Consider the following 14778-nt stretch of genomic DNA (forward strand, 5'->3'; position numbering starts at 1 on the left):
GAGGCTTCTAGTAATGCACCAGATCCGATTGAATGGGGTAAACGTTAAGAATGGTTGGTTAATGGGGGTTGGGTAATTCGACAAAGTAATGAAACCGGTGATATTGTTACAGAGCAACATAACATATCCTTAGTGGAATGGATCCATTAGGGGGGATCATCACTAAAGATCACAAAGTAATAAGATCTAAGGTGGACTTACCTTGTTTATTTGGCAGCTTAATGAATTTGGACGATTAATCGCCCCGGTAATTAATAAGATCCTAACCATGATCCCATTTGTGGGATTGACATAACAAACTAGTTAAGTTATAAAAAGACAATAAAACCAAGATGCCTTTAAACCAAGCTTGATATGGTATATTGTTTACTAGTCAAGAGGATGGTCATATGGAGCGCCTATAGAGCCGACAACTTCAACCTAGTTTATCAGTATATTAAGAAGATTGATGGAAAGTTGGTAACCTTAACAGGAACTTCTTCCAATTTTTATACATGATAAAATAAAAGATTTAACCATTTTCTTCATTCATAAATAAGAATGTTAATATAGAGAGAGTTATCAAAGAGTACATATATTACTAGTTGTCTGTAACACCCCAAAAATGGGTTTGGTAATTTAAACTCGGGTAATATAAAGGAACGGGTAAAAAATACTGTTAGGAGTAAAAGGGAACCCGTAAATGAATATTTACTAGGGATAATTAACCTAGTTGAATATTAGAATCGTTGGTATTAAACGAAGGATTGTAGCCTTATTTAATTAAAACGAAACATGAGGGACCAAAGTGAACAACTTGAAAGTTGTTCTATTAAAAGAAAATAACACACACAGACACACACATTGTGTGTGTGTGTTCGTGAACGAGCAGGAAGGCTCCCATGGAGCCAAAAACCCTAAACTTCATCAAGTTCTTCAAATTGAAAGACTAAACGAGGCCCAAATTCACAACCAAACATAAATTAACGATCACCTTCACAAGGGGATCACAAGGTATGTCATAAAACTCAGATTTGATGATCTTGTTTGAAGTGGGTTATGATCAATCCATGAAATTGTATGAATTTAAGCATGTAGAGGTGTTAGAAACACCAAATAGAACTTGTGTTATGAATAATTTCAAGTAATTGGGTGATTTAGAATGAAACCCATTGCATGAGTGTGAAGATGATGATCATGATGAACTTGAAGATGCTATAGTGTAATCTTGTGTTGTATAAGGTGTTGTATGATAGACTAAGATAGTTAAACTTGAAGTGAAATTTATGATTATGAGATTTTGTTTGAATGTGATAGTTCATAAGATGAAATAAGGAAGAACATGCTTAAAGAACTTGTACATTATGCTTAGGAAGTAATACGCACGCCAAGTGTTTGATAAAATGTCTAAAAGACAATAATAAGTGAAATTGTATGCAAGTAATGGGTAAACATATATAGTTCATGTGAAGATTATGTAGGGATGATGTCGAGTATGCTTTATGCTTGTTTAAATGGATTAATGATGTTGAGTATGCTTTATGTAGGTCGTATGTTAGATGTGAATTTGATATGGTTGTTCATAAGTATAAGCATATATGCTAATAAGAATGTGAATGTAATGACATGAGTGTATAGGAATCATGTCAAGATGGATGGGAGCGTTGAAGGCTAACGGGCTACGAATACTCAATCAAATAAGCGAACGCAAATACGGGCGCGCAAGGTAAGTGAACTCCGAACTTACCCCTCTTTGTTTGGTAAGGTAATTATGAAATATGGTAATTATTGAATGTACTGTAAGAAGATATGAATTAATGATGATTACTAAGTTAAGTTTTAGTGGTAATGGGTTGAAAGTGGTTAAGAAAGGGATTCGATTAAGTTTGGGTAAGAAAGGGGAACTTACATAATGAATTATGCATAAAGTCGAATTAAAGAGTTATACATGTAGGATGTAAATTGCAAGTACGTGTATGGATAGAAATTGAATGCATGTTTGAGTGGGTATTTAATTATATGCTTGAATGAATAAGTCGAGTTATGGGTATTTGAGGACATGTTCATATGAAGGGAAGCTAATGATACTAACTGATGTGCGTGAAGTGTGTTATATTTTTGATGTATATTTAAGCCCCTTTTACACTTTTAGCAAAGTTTTAAATTTATAAAACACGATATTTACTAACACTAATGTAACAACTGTCACTAAAATCCCTAATTAGGATAGTAATTAGCTATTAAGAAAACCCTAATTGAGACACCCAAGTGATTCTACGCAAACCCTAAAATTTCCAGAACAATCAGAATCAGGATCAGGGCCCCTAAAACTCAGGGGGGGGGGGGGGATAAACCCTAGCCAACGATTATCCTCATAACTAATTATAAAATTCGAAAATTTAAAAACTGTCGACACAGCAAGCCTACATGCATGAAGGGCTACTCTATGAAAGTAGGGTGGTCACTCGCGTAGCGCGACGCCTATAGGGGTACCCCCTCGCGCTACGCGACGGTGTCAAATTTCCAGTATAAATAGAGGAGTTTGGCACTTGATTTCCTGCGTTGGTTCGACGGTAAAATTCAAATTGTACACTCAGATATCGTCGAAATACTACAAAAACCCACATAATCTCGAAATTCTGCCGCAATAACAGGGTAATTACTCGATCGCTATTACGATTCAGTTTCCAAACAATCAATATATCCAAAGAATGTTTAAGTGCCGCCCACATTGGGCTATGCTTTGTCGTTGTCGATAAATTCGATAATGAGTTGAAGCATTGTACTTTGTCGTTGTCGATAATTCGATAATGAGTTGAAGTACTATACTTTGTCGTTTGTCATTTTGATAAATGAGTTGAAGTATTGCACTTGGTCATTCATTGCGAGTATTTGATCTCGGGAAATTATCGTAACTGCTGTATTGATCACTAATCCTGTTTTGTGTGCATTATTGTTAAATTAGAAATAATCAAGGCTAATCAGTAGGCTTATACACTGCTCGTTAAATCTGCAATGTGAGTCATTCTTCTTTTTATCAACTGTTTTACAATACTCCAAATTATTTTCAAAGTGTTATAATTACAGGGACTAAGTCATGGATATCTTGATTTATTGGTTAGTGGGGTATTGTGCACATTACTATTTCTCCCAGTTAGGTTCATTGACCTACTAGGGAGAAACGTCACTATTAGAGTTCATTAACCTAATAGTGGTATGACCATCGTCACCATTGTGGCAGAAAGCCAGATAAAGATAAAGATGTAAACCATTGTAATCGCTCTTATGCTGTAATTTATAACTATGGGTCATTTCCTAAAAACTGAATGAACTCACTCAGTATTTCCCCGCTGACAAAACCTTTTCCAAACATGTTTCAGGTAATCTGTTGTGAGCAAAGAAAAGTGCCAGGAAGCACTACCAGCTTAGAAAAGTGGCTCAGTGTAAATAAATAAAGGAACATGTTTTAAAAATAAAGATTTCCATGGAAATCACATTATTGTAAATTACTGGGTTTTATCCCTAAATTATGTAATGAGCAGTTTTAAATACTAAAGATCCTGTTTTAAAAGACTTCCGCTGTCGCCTAAATTAAAATACCGCAGGATTTCTGTCCCGCGGCTCCTGAAACGGGTCAAACCGGGTCGGGGGCCGTGACAGAAATAAGGTGGTATCAGAGCCACTTCTCAAGCCACTAATTTAAGCCAATTAAGTATTTAAGAAATACTTAATTTCCATTAATTGCTATTTTGTGATTATTTGTTTATTTATCTGACTAATTGTGTACAGTATGAGCAGATCTTTATATGCTAGTCAATGTAGTAAGTCATACAAATTCTTAAATAATTTGATTCAAGTATTAGTACCTTTATTATCTACAATCTAGAAGTCTTATCAAGAAAATCATAAAATTTTCAAAAATAAAACCTCGTATGATGTAAATTTCAATAATACCCAGTAGGAACTAATATTTAAAAAGTTTTCTATAAATTTTATGAATTCTGACTATGTCTATTTTTGCTAAACAGCATGAGTAACTTGTCTGAGGCCCTTCAGAATTTAAATCTCTATCCAGTAAGAGTAGAAGTTTCCAGAGATTTCAATAGGTATATACCAGATATAGAAGAACCTATAGAGTTCGATGCTTTACCTCTCGAGAAACCCAAGCCCAAGGAAATAGAAATTGGGGAAAGTTCTAGGCAAATTGAAAAGTTACCATCTCAGGAAGAGTTAGATTCTATAATGGCAAGCCCTAATACTATTAAGCCTGTTAATGAAACTATTTTTAATCGCTCTCTTGAAACACCACTACCAATGAACTTAGAACCATCTATTCCAAACCCTTCAATCCACTCGCAAATAGACGAATGGTTAATTAATGAAATACAGTTACAAAACTATCCCTATAAGCTTTTTCCTCAAGTTCCATCTAGAACCTTTACCAAATCCACCAATGAGTAACAAGAATAAGACTGAACTTCGCTTTGGTGAAGAACTAATGGATACTGGGAATAGGATCCAAGAGATTGGGGGACAGATCTCCTGGAACTACGATAAGAGGGAACACAGTTACTAGAATATCGTTGACAAAAAGGATAGGGGATTTATGAAACTGTTATTGTGTAATAATAATAGTAAAATCAGTATGTGTAAGATAAATAATAAAACGGTTATATATAGAAGCATGAAATTTTAGAAAATTTACAAATTTTGTGCGTATACGTGATTATGTGCAATTAAGTGTGATATTGGATTATTTCTTGTATACTAATTATTTATCTATAACTTAGTTGTCAAATGGAAAACGCTAATAATGAACCAGTTAATGAGGTTAATGATTCTGAGCAACAACCGGGGGATCAATATATGACTAGGCAGGATATAGAAAATATCGTTGCTCAAGGGATAGCTAACACTATTCCAACAATGATAGCTCAAGGGATAGCCAACGCTATTCCAGCCATCGTTGTTGCTGTTAAAAATCCAATAGAACCACAACAACCCATTCTTAGCAAACGTATTTCCGAAGATAACTTCAGTAATAGCGTAAACGGAGGCAATGATCATGTTAATCATGACAATGAACCACAACCAGCGCCGCTCCCTAAGAAAATGAAAGCTGCAACACCTGGTTGCACTTACAAGGAATTTCTTGCTTGTAAACCATCTGAGTTTGCAGGCAATGAAGGAGCAACTGCGGCACTACGTTGGTTAGAGAAAACTGAGGCAGTAATTGCCAAAAGTAAATGTGCTCAGGATGATCAGGTCATGTACGCGTCAAATCTTTTCAAAGAAGGAGCGCTAGAATGGTGGAATACGGTGTTACAATCAAAAGGAAGAAGAATGGCGTATGCTATGAACTGCGAAGAATTTAAAAGCTTGGTAGAAAGAAAATTCTGTCCCGAATATGAAAAGGAACAAATGACAAACAAGTTTTTAACCCACCGAATGGTTGATGTAGATTGTCGAAAGTATACTACGACATTCTTCGAATATGCTCGAGTAGTACCAACCCTGGCTTCGCCAGAGCCAGTACTTATTTCTCGATATATTTGGGGATTGATTTCTGAAATCCGTAACATCGTCAAGGCTGCGAAACCTCGCACGATTGATGATGCGGTAGATTTAGCCAATACTCTGACTGACGAACTAGTACGGACAAGAGAAGAAAATAGAAGGAAGGAAGTAGCCCAAAAGATTACCCAGGTAATCCGTTCGGATAACCATAACGATTTTAAGAAAGGAGGGAATGGGCAATCTTCTACTAGTTCATTTTGCAATTTTTGCAAAAGGAAGCATTTTGGAAGATGCAAAGGATACTGCAATTTTTGCAAAATTCCGGGGCATCAGGAAGAAGACTGCAGGAGGAAGAAATTTTCAGTTTGTTACAACTGTGGAGAAACTGGACATCTTAGGCCAAATTGTCCAAAACTGAACAAACCATCTGACACTAAAGCCAAACCTGCAGAAGAAGCAAAAAGGAATGCAAGAGCCTTTCAATTGACTGCTCAGGAAACAGAGCTTATTCCAGATGTAATAGCCGGTACGTCCTAGGTTACAACGTTTACACAAAAAGTATTAACTGAATCTGATGCACACCAAAGTTTTATAAATACTTTATTCTGTCAAACTCTTAACTTAAGACAAATCTTTACAGTCAAAACATGCAAAAAGGAAAATATAACTCTCAGGTCATATAATTCTTCGCCAACCTAATTCCTATGAAATTAGCCAAGTTTAATGTTGTGTTAGAAATAGATTGGTTAGTAGCCAACCCTACTCGAATTCTCTGTGATAAGAACTTTATAGAAAATCCAGGTAACCGCCGGAGAAGTATTTATGATTATAGGAAATAAACCACGTAAGGTCACATGATAAATCATGAAGATATTCACTTAGATCCTGCTAAGATAGCAATGGAAGAGTTCGCAATCTTTAAATGGAAAGTAAGTATTTTGTAAATTTAGCCGGATACTATAGGCAGTTTATTAAGGATTCTTTTAGATAGATACATCCTTAACTAAGTTAACACAGTTAATTCTAAATAAGAACCTAAACAAAAAGAAGCCTCTAGCTAGCCTTACCAGAAGGAACAGAAGATTTTAAAAGTATACGGTAATGCTTCAAAGTTAAAATTTGGATATATGGTAATGCGACACAAAAAGGTAATTGTGTATGCATCAAGGCAATTGCAAAAGCACGAAGAAAGCCTTACCACTTGTAAGCCTAAAAATTAGAAACCACAAGTTATCCTTAAGATTAGGAAACATTATCTAAGCAAGCTTACTATCCATATGGGTCATAAGAATTTAAGATACATATTTGAGCAACAAGAATTAAACATGAGAAAAAAAAAGGGAAATCCTCGATGATTACGACTGTGATATTCAGTATCACGAAGGAAAGGCTGAAGATGGTTAGAAGAACTATACAAATAATAAACAAAAGCCGTCGAAGTCCGAGTTGGAGACAAAATACTATTGAAAGTATTTCCTTGAAAAGGAATTTATAAATTCGGTAAGAGAAGAAGCTAAGTCTCTTATACGTAGGACCATTTCCAGTAATCCAACGCATAGGACCAGTAGCTTATCATTTACAACTACCAGAAGAATTAGCTGAAGTACATGATGTGTTTCATGTATCCAATCTCAAGAAACGTCTATCAGGCAAATCCTTGGTAGTACCTCTTCAAGATATAGAGATAAATGATAGAGAAACCCCTACAAATAGAAGATCGGAAAATTAAGTTTCTCAAACACAAACGACTAGTGTTAGTGAAAGTCCAATGGGAATCCAGAAGAGAACAAGAGTATACTTGGGAACTAGAATCAGAAATGAAGTGAAAATACCCTCATCTATTCCAGTGAATCTCGAGGACGAGATTTTTCTTAAGATGGGGAGGATGTAACAACTGTCACTAAAATCCCTAATTAGGATAGTAATTAGCTATTAAGAAAACCCTAATTGAGACACCCAAGTGATTCTACGCAAACCCTAAAATTTCCAGAACAATCAGAATCAGGATCAGGGCCCCTAAAACTCAGGGGGGGATAAACCCTAGCCAACGATTATCCTCATAACTAATTATAAAATTCGAAAATTTAAAAACTGTCGACACAGCAAGCCTACATGCATGAAGGGCTACTCTATGAAAGTAGGGTGGTCACTCGCGTAGCGCGACGCCTATAGGGGTACCCCCTCGCGCTACGCGACGGTGTCAAATTTCCAGTATAAATAGAGGAGTTTGGCACTTGATTTCCTGCGTTGGTTCGACGGTAAAATTCAAATTGTACACTCAGATATCGTCGAAATACTACAAAAACCCACATAATCTCGAAATTCTGCCGCAATAACAGGGTAATTACTCGATCGCTATTACGATTCAGTTTCCAAACAATCAATATATCCAAAGAATGTTTAAGTGCCGCCCACATTGGGCTATGCTTTGTCGTTGTCGATAAATTCGATAATGAGTTGAAGCATTGTACTTTGTCGTTGTCGATAATTCGATAATGAGTTGAAGTACTATACTTTGTCGTTTGTCATTTTGATAAATGAGTTGAAGTATTGCACTTGGTCATTCATTGCGAGTATTTGATCTCGGGAAATTATCGTAACTGCTGTATTGATCACTAATCCTGTTTTGTATGCATTATTGTTAAATTAGAAATAATCAAGGCTAATCAGTAGGCTTATACACTGCTCGTTAAATCTGCAATGTGAGTCATTCTTCTTTTTATCAACTGTTTTACAATACTCCAAATTATTTTCAAAGTGTTATAATTACAGGGACTAAGTCATGGATATCTTGATTTATTGGTTAGTGGGGTATTGTGCACATTACTATTTCTCCCAGTTAGGTTCATTGACCTACTAGGGAGAAACGTCACTATTAGAGTTCATTAACCTAATAGTGGTATGACCATCGTCACCATTGTGGCAGAAAGCCAGATAAAGATAAAGATGTAAACCATTGTAATCGCTCTTATGCTGTAATTTATAACTATGGGTCATTTCCTAAAAACTGAATGAACTCACTCAGTATTTCCCCGCTGACAAAACCTTTTTCAAACATGTTTTAGGTAATCTGTTGTGAGCAAAGAAAAGTGCCAGGAAGCACTACCAGCTTAGAAAAGTGGCTCAGTGTAAATAAATAAAGGAACATGTTTTAAAAATAAAGATTTCCATGGAAATCACATTATTGTAAATTACTGGGTTTTATCCCTAAATTATGTAATGAGCAGTTTTAAATACTAAAGATCCTGTTTTAAAAGACTTCCGCTGTCGCCTAAATTAAAATACCGCAGGATTTCTGTCCCGCGGCTCCTGAAACGGGTCAAACCGGGTCGGGGGCCGTGACAACTAAACACACATATGGGCAAGTGCACCCATCGTGGACGTAGTTAGTGTTGGTAAGATACCGAGGTCGTCCAAGGACACAAGAGCTTTTAATACCGGTTTATCCTCAACGTCTAACCAAATCAAAAAGTGAGAAAAATGTTTTTAACTAAGAAAATAAAAACTAACTAAATGCTGAAAAATAAAATAAAATAAAAACAGATAGACAAGATGAATCACTTGGATCCGACACGTGTATTAGTATAACCTTTGATTATTTTCGCACTTTTGCACTTGTTTAAGAGATTATCTTAGTTATTGTAGTAGGCCCCCCTTTTGAAGGCGACGTTACCCTCAACCCAGTAGTTTGAGTCAGCAAGGATACAATCCTAAAGGGTCGGATTATTGAAAGATAATGAATTAAGTTATTAATGCAAATTGTGGTAGGCCCCGCTTTCGGCGGTGACGTTACCCTCGGCTAAGTATTCTGAGTCAGCATGGATACAGTCCTAAATAGCCGGGTTATAGTATTAGTAGTAGTTAACTTATGAGGGGGTCAAAGAGTTTGGATCCCCGCCATCCAATACCTATGGGCATTGAAGGAGATCCTACTAAATTTGACCCAGGTCCCAAGCAGGACCTCTAAACGCTGAACAAGGGCAAGACCCTTACCAAACCGTTCCCTTAACCCCCGACCAGGTAGCCAACATACCTCCATATAGACCGTGGAGATATGAATGGTGAAAATCTTTTATTTTATATAGACAGTAAAATAATGCCAAGACACCACGGACAAACGATAAGGAAAGATCACCTTCAACATAAGCAACTAGTTATTAAAGTCATTAATACAAAACCAAATAAAAAGTGCAAAAGATTAAAAATAAAAAGTATTATACTAAACACTTGTCTTCACCAAGTGATGTAAGAGACTTAGGCAAACATGGCCTTGATTGTCAAGAACTCTTACGATCAATCTTGGATCCCGAGACGACTCACACACTCTACGATGGACAATGGATGATGGTGGTGGATGATGGTGTTATGGTGGTGGTGGGTGGTGGATGAAGTGTGAGAGAGGTGGTGTGCCAAGGGATGAGATGGAATGAAACCAAGCACTCCTATTTATAGGCTGAACAGAAGGCTGGGCACGGCCCCGTGTCCGCTGGACACGCCCCCGTGCCCGTCTGACACTCTCTCTCCTCATTAATTGTAATTCGCAATTACAATTAATGCGCCTGCTGTACTTTCACCACGCCCCCGTGCCCGCTGGACACGGCCCCGTGGTGGGCAATGGAAGCTTCTATAAGTTTGTTTTTTATGCTGCTTCTTGGGCACGGCCCCGTGCTGGCTGAGCACGGGGCGTGTTCAGACTTCTGCTTTCTCTTCTTTGCCTTGGAGGATGTCGTTGAGGGTCCGGGCAGTCTACTTTTATTCCTTTTCTTGTATTTATGCTAGAATTAGTTGTCTTTTTGCTTCTTTTGTGAATTTGAGCTCATTTCATCCTGAAAATACAAAAGAAAGACAAAAACACTCTTTTTCCAATATTAGTACTTAAAAAGGGTTAGTTTTATGCCTTAATTGATGTGATTTATATGTTGTATTTTACACACATCAAATACCCCCACACTTGAACTTTTGCTTGTCCTCAAGCAAAACTCTTTAAATGTGGCTTACACTCCCAAATGGAATAGGTAGAAGAGAAAGTTTTTGGCATGTCATAGAGTGTCGGGAATCCAAGAGCTTTGTAAGTTTTATTTTTATTTGTTTACAATCCTATTCGTTATGATTTATTTAGAACGTTTCACAAGATGAATTACTTATTCGGGCATAGCATGCCTTATTAAAATTCTATTTATATACAAGTTCACATACCTCATGGTAGATCACTCAACACTCGGCCGAAGGTGTAATTTTTTTAGTGAATCACTCGAGAGCGGCATGGAACTTACGCCTTCCATAGGCTTGCCAAGCAATCAATCCTCCTCCTTTTTAACTTTTTACCTTTGTAAATATCAAGAGGACTTTTTGGGTGAAGGGTTAGGCTTGGGTTAAAGGTGGGTGGTTGGGTTAGTGGTTAGTAAAAGGGCGAAAATCGTAAAAAGCGTCGGTTTTCATGACACACCTTGTTTTTGATGACTTTTTATTTTGAAGTATTTCTCCAAACAAGCTTTTATATAGCTTTTGTTTGTTTTTGACTTCATCATTTTTTTTTGATCAGACACATAAAATAGCGAGCTTACGAAAAACCGAGCTTGTTACTAAAATAAAGGGTGAAAAATAAAAAAGGGTTTTTGGTGGGTAAAAAGGGTTTTAGGGTAATGAAATGAAAGGTTTAGGCTCAAAAGGGCTAACTAGGGGGATTTTGGGTAGGTGGTAAAAAAAATGAAAAATAATGGTGTAGAAAGAAAAATATGGTTAGTCCTAATGCCTTCATCACTTACTTACTTGGGTTTAAGTTGGTAAGGACCGGGAATGTATCGTCGTGGCAAGTTCTAGAGTTGTAAGAACCAAGCGGCTATTCACACAAGAAACGAAAAATGAGCATTTAGTCTAAAGATGTATATTTGTATGCTCAATAAAGGCTCAAAACTCACTTTTGTGGGAATGGGTTTTTAATGCGATCAAGTATATATAATCGAATTTTTAACTAGACTTGTTATGCCGTTTCGTAATTTTCTTATGTTGGTTCTTTGTTATCACGACGCTATCGGTTGTAAATTTGTAAAAATATAACCTTTTCAGAACTTGTTATTCCCAAATTAAACCAAGACAAGTAAAAAAAACGAAAAGTTTTTGAAAAACAAAATTTTGGGGTGTTTAGCGGTTCCAATAGAGTTTTGTGTAAGGCTTGTAATTAGGATTTGCAAAATTCAAGGTTTTAGCATCCCCCCCCCACACTTAAATTACACGTTGTCCTCAATGTGTCCCAAAAATAATATTTTCGGTTGATTGGAATGTGTAAAAGTGGGTTAAAAAGCAAAGATTTATGTTACTGGCAGCCTGGACACGGCCCCGTGTCCACTGGACACGACCCCGTGGCGAACTGCCAGTAATGACAACTTACAGAAGATGAACAAGGGGGCGTGTCTGGAAAATAATTGCAGGTCAGTAACCAATTAGCAGGTCTGGGAGATGAACACGGGGGCGTGTCGGCTGGACACGTCCCCGTGTGGACAGTCTGCGAGCCTGTAAAACAGGTTTTGTCTCCCGGTTTCTCCATTTTGGGGCTGCAAGTGCTAAGGTTTAGCACTCTAACTCTTGCATTGTACCTGTTTAATCACTTAATACCACACCAAGCAAACATAAACCATCCTAATTTACCAACGTTAATTGTCTCCAAGCATAAAGTGAAAATAAAACGAAAATAAAAAAGAAAGTAAATTGTTCAACAAGCGGCACGCAGGCTGTAAATTGTTCGATAGAGAAGGGTACTTAAACCTGTGGGCTCATCACCAACCTGCCCCTTGTTCCTTCAAACGTCCATGTCTTCACCGCTATCATCACCTCCATCCCCATGCCCCGCCATGTACTCCCGGATGCTACCGATATCATCTTGTATATCGTTGATGTTGCGCTCAATAGCTCCAACCTGGTGGTATGTGTTGTTGGCGAGGTTGTAGGTGTTCCTGGTACACATGAGGTTTTCCTGCAAAAGATCATGTAAGCTTTGAAAGTTAGGAAAACCGCCTCCTTGTGAGGAGGATTGACCCGGATCGCCATGGGGTTGGTACTGGTAGTGGGGAGGTGGTGCATGTGACACCCCGTTGAAACACGCTAGCTTGACAGTGACTGCCTTAACTTTCGGGACGAAAGTTCTTAAAACTTGGGGATAATGTGACACTCTAGGTTTTTCCGAACGAACACCTTGTAATATTGTGTGTACATAATTATTATTAAATGGAAACGTGATCTTTATTTGCTTAATGTGTGTTGAATGTACGTATTATATATAAATGTATGCGAGTCGAGACCATGACTCGCAACCGGGCGGTTGCGAGTGGGCCTTTGGGCCGTAACCGGTTTGGGCCGAAAACCCCAAGCCCAACCCGAAAACCCCCCTTGTATTTATATCCTCCACTTTCCCCATTTCCCTCATTTGTTACACCACACAAACACACTTCTCCTACTTTCTCTCTCTCACTAGTAAACCTTCAACAACAACACCACTCTTCTTTCTCTTTCGGTTCAAGCTTGGATCTCGGACAAGAGAACTCGGACAAGTTCATCACCACTAACTCGGACACTCCATCTTCTCGGTTCTTTTCCTTGTTTACGGCTCCTTCTTCTCTACCCGGTTAGTGTCCTAGTTTGTGTATAGATATTATGTGTGATAAATGAACTAGAAAATGCTTGGTTAGAAACAAAATGTATGATTCTTAGGTTGAGTTGTAAAGTTTGACAATATGTGGTAACATGTTTGAAAATGGTTAGTTAAAATTGTTATGCATGACTTTTAGTAGGATTTGTGAAGATTAACTATATGTGAAAACCCTTATGTATGAAGTTTGACAACATGTTCATAATGGCTATAGAATAGTGGTTTAAAATGTGCTTATGATCAACCCAAAACTATGTTCTAAGTCATAAAGTGTATGTTTTACTTGTTCTTGCATAATAATCTTGCTAGAAATAGGTGATTTTCGGTCCAAAATGTATGGTTATGTTAGATATAAAAACCCTAGAATGATGAACTTGTGATGAACTAGTTGAATATGACTTGAAGATTCAAAAAAAAAAAAAGGGCAATGTTTGATCCATATTTTAGTAATGACAGTTTAGGAAAAGTGTTTGTAGAAACCTTATTGGTAGTTTCCTAATCTAGGTCTGATTTCATATGTACAATTTGGACTGTCATATCTGCATCATCACGTGTACATGAAAGGGACATATTACGACTCGCAACCACAGCATTCCGACTCGAGACCACGCAGTTGCGACTCGCAACCATAGCATGACAAGTCGAAACCACACGATTGCGACTCGAGACTACGACGGTTGCGACTCGCAACCAAAACGTGACAACTCGAGACTGGGGTTGCGACTCGCAACCATAACGTGACAAGCCGAAACCTCCTGGTTGCGACTCGAGACCAGCTGGTTGCGAGTGGGCTGTCCATTTTGGTTATTGGGCCATTTTGTGTTAACTTGGACTATCTAAATGGACTATGTGTTGCTGTGTTCTGTTTGACTGTGTTACTGTTAGGGCCGGCCCAATAACCCCATGACTATTTACTTGTATGCATGTTACGTACTTGTATGTGTTTTACGTGAATGCTTGTACACCGAACCTGACCTATACCGGTAACCATGTTAGGACGTGGTGACCAACGTGATTGACAAGTAACCTAAACCTACCGAGCAACCCAAGGTGAGTTCACAACTTAAAAGCATGCGTCCCGGTGGTTTGGGACACGAGACTAAAACAATCCTATCCCCTGGTAAAAAGGGGATACCATTTACATACCTTCCCTAGTTATTGGGAACAAAACTTACTTTTCCTTCCCTGGTATTGGGAAACCTTTTGGTTAATTACTGTTTATACGGATTGCAACTAACGGCACTAAACGAAACTCTATCACTCAAGTCCCTACTACAAATACCGATTAGTCGCCGGGATCAGGCGAACGGGTTATTAGTTGATAGCGCTATTTAGGTGTTTACCAGCCTCACACCGTGCCCTGGTTTGGGATCGGTCGTGAACTAATGTACTCAGGAATCCGTCAATGATGATAGAACATTGACATCGGGGCATCCTGCGGATACGCAACGGTTACCTAGTGTTCGGTATTGGAAAAACAGTTTAGTCGCTAACTTTTGGGGTAGCTCCCCATGGCATGTATAAACGGATAAATTAACCGGTGAAACAAGTTTTTGGTAATTAAAACTGGACAACTAGTGAACTCACTCAGCATTATTGTTGACCCCTTACTGCATGCTTTGCAGGTAACCCGTGACGAA

The 14778-nt window shown here is 37.9% G+C and overlaps 1 long non-coding RNA gene across 1 annotated transcript in view; it reads left to right on the forward strand.

The window, feature by feature from the left end:
- The first annotated feature begins 864 nt into the window (after positions 1-864).
- Positions 865-14778, forward strand: part of LOC118481955 — a 29461-nt gene continuing 15547 nt past the window's right edge. Inside the window, exons 1-2 of the long non-coding RNA XR_004866407.1 lie at positions 865-993; positions 1618-1705. This is a non-coding gene — a long non-coding RNA (uncharacterized LOC118481955). The remainder of the gene's footprint in view (positions 994-1617; positions 1706-14778) is intronic.

Source organism: Helianthus annuus, chromosome 9, assembly GCF_002127325.2.
Source record: "Helianthus annuus cultivar XRQ/B chromosome 9, HanXRQr2.0-SUNRISE, whole genome shotgun sequence".
Taxonomy (NCBI): Eukaryota; Viridiplantae; Streptophyta; class Magnoliopsida; order Asterales; family Asteraceae; genus Helianthus; species Helianthus annuus.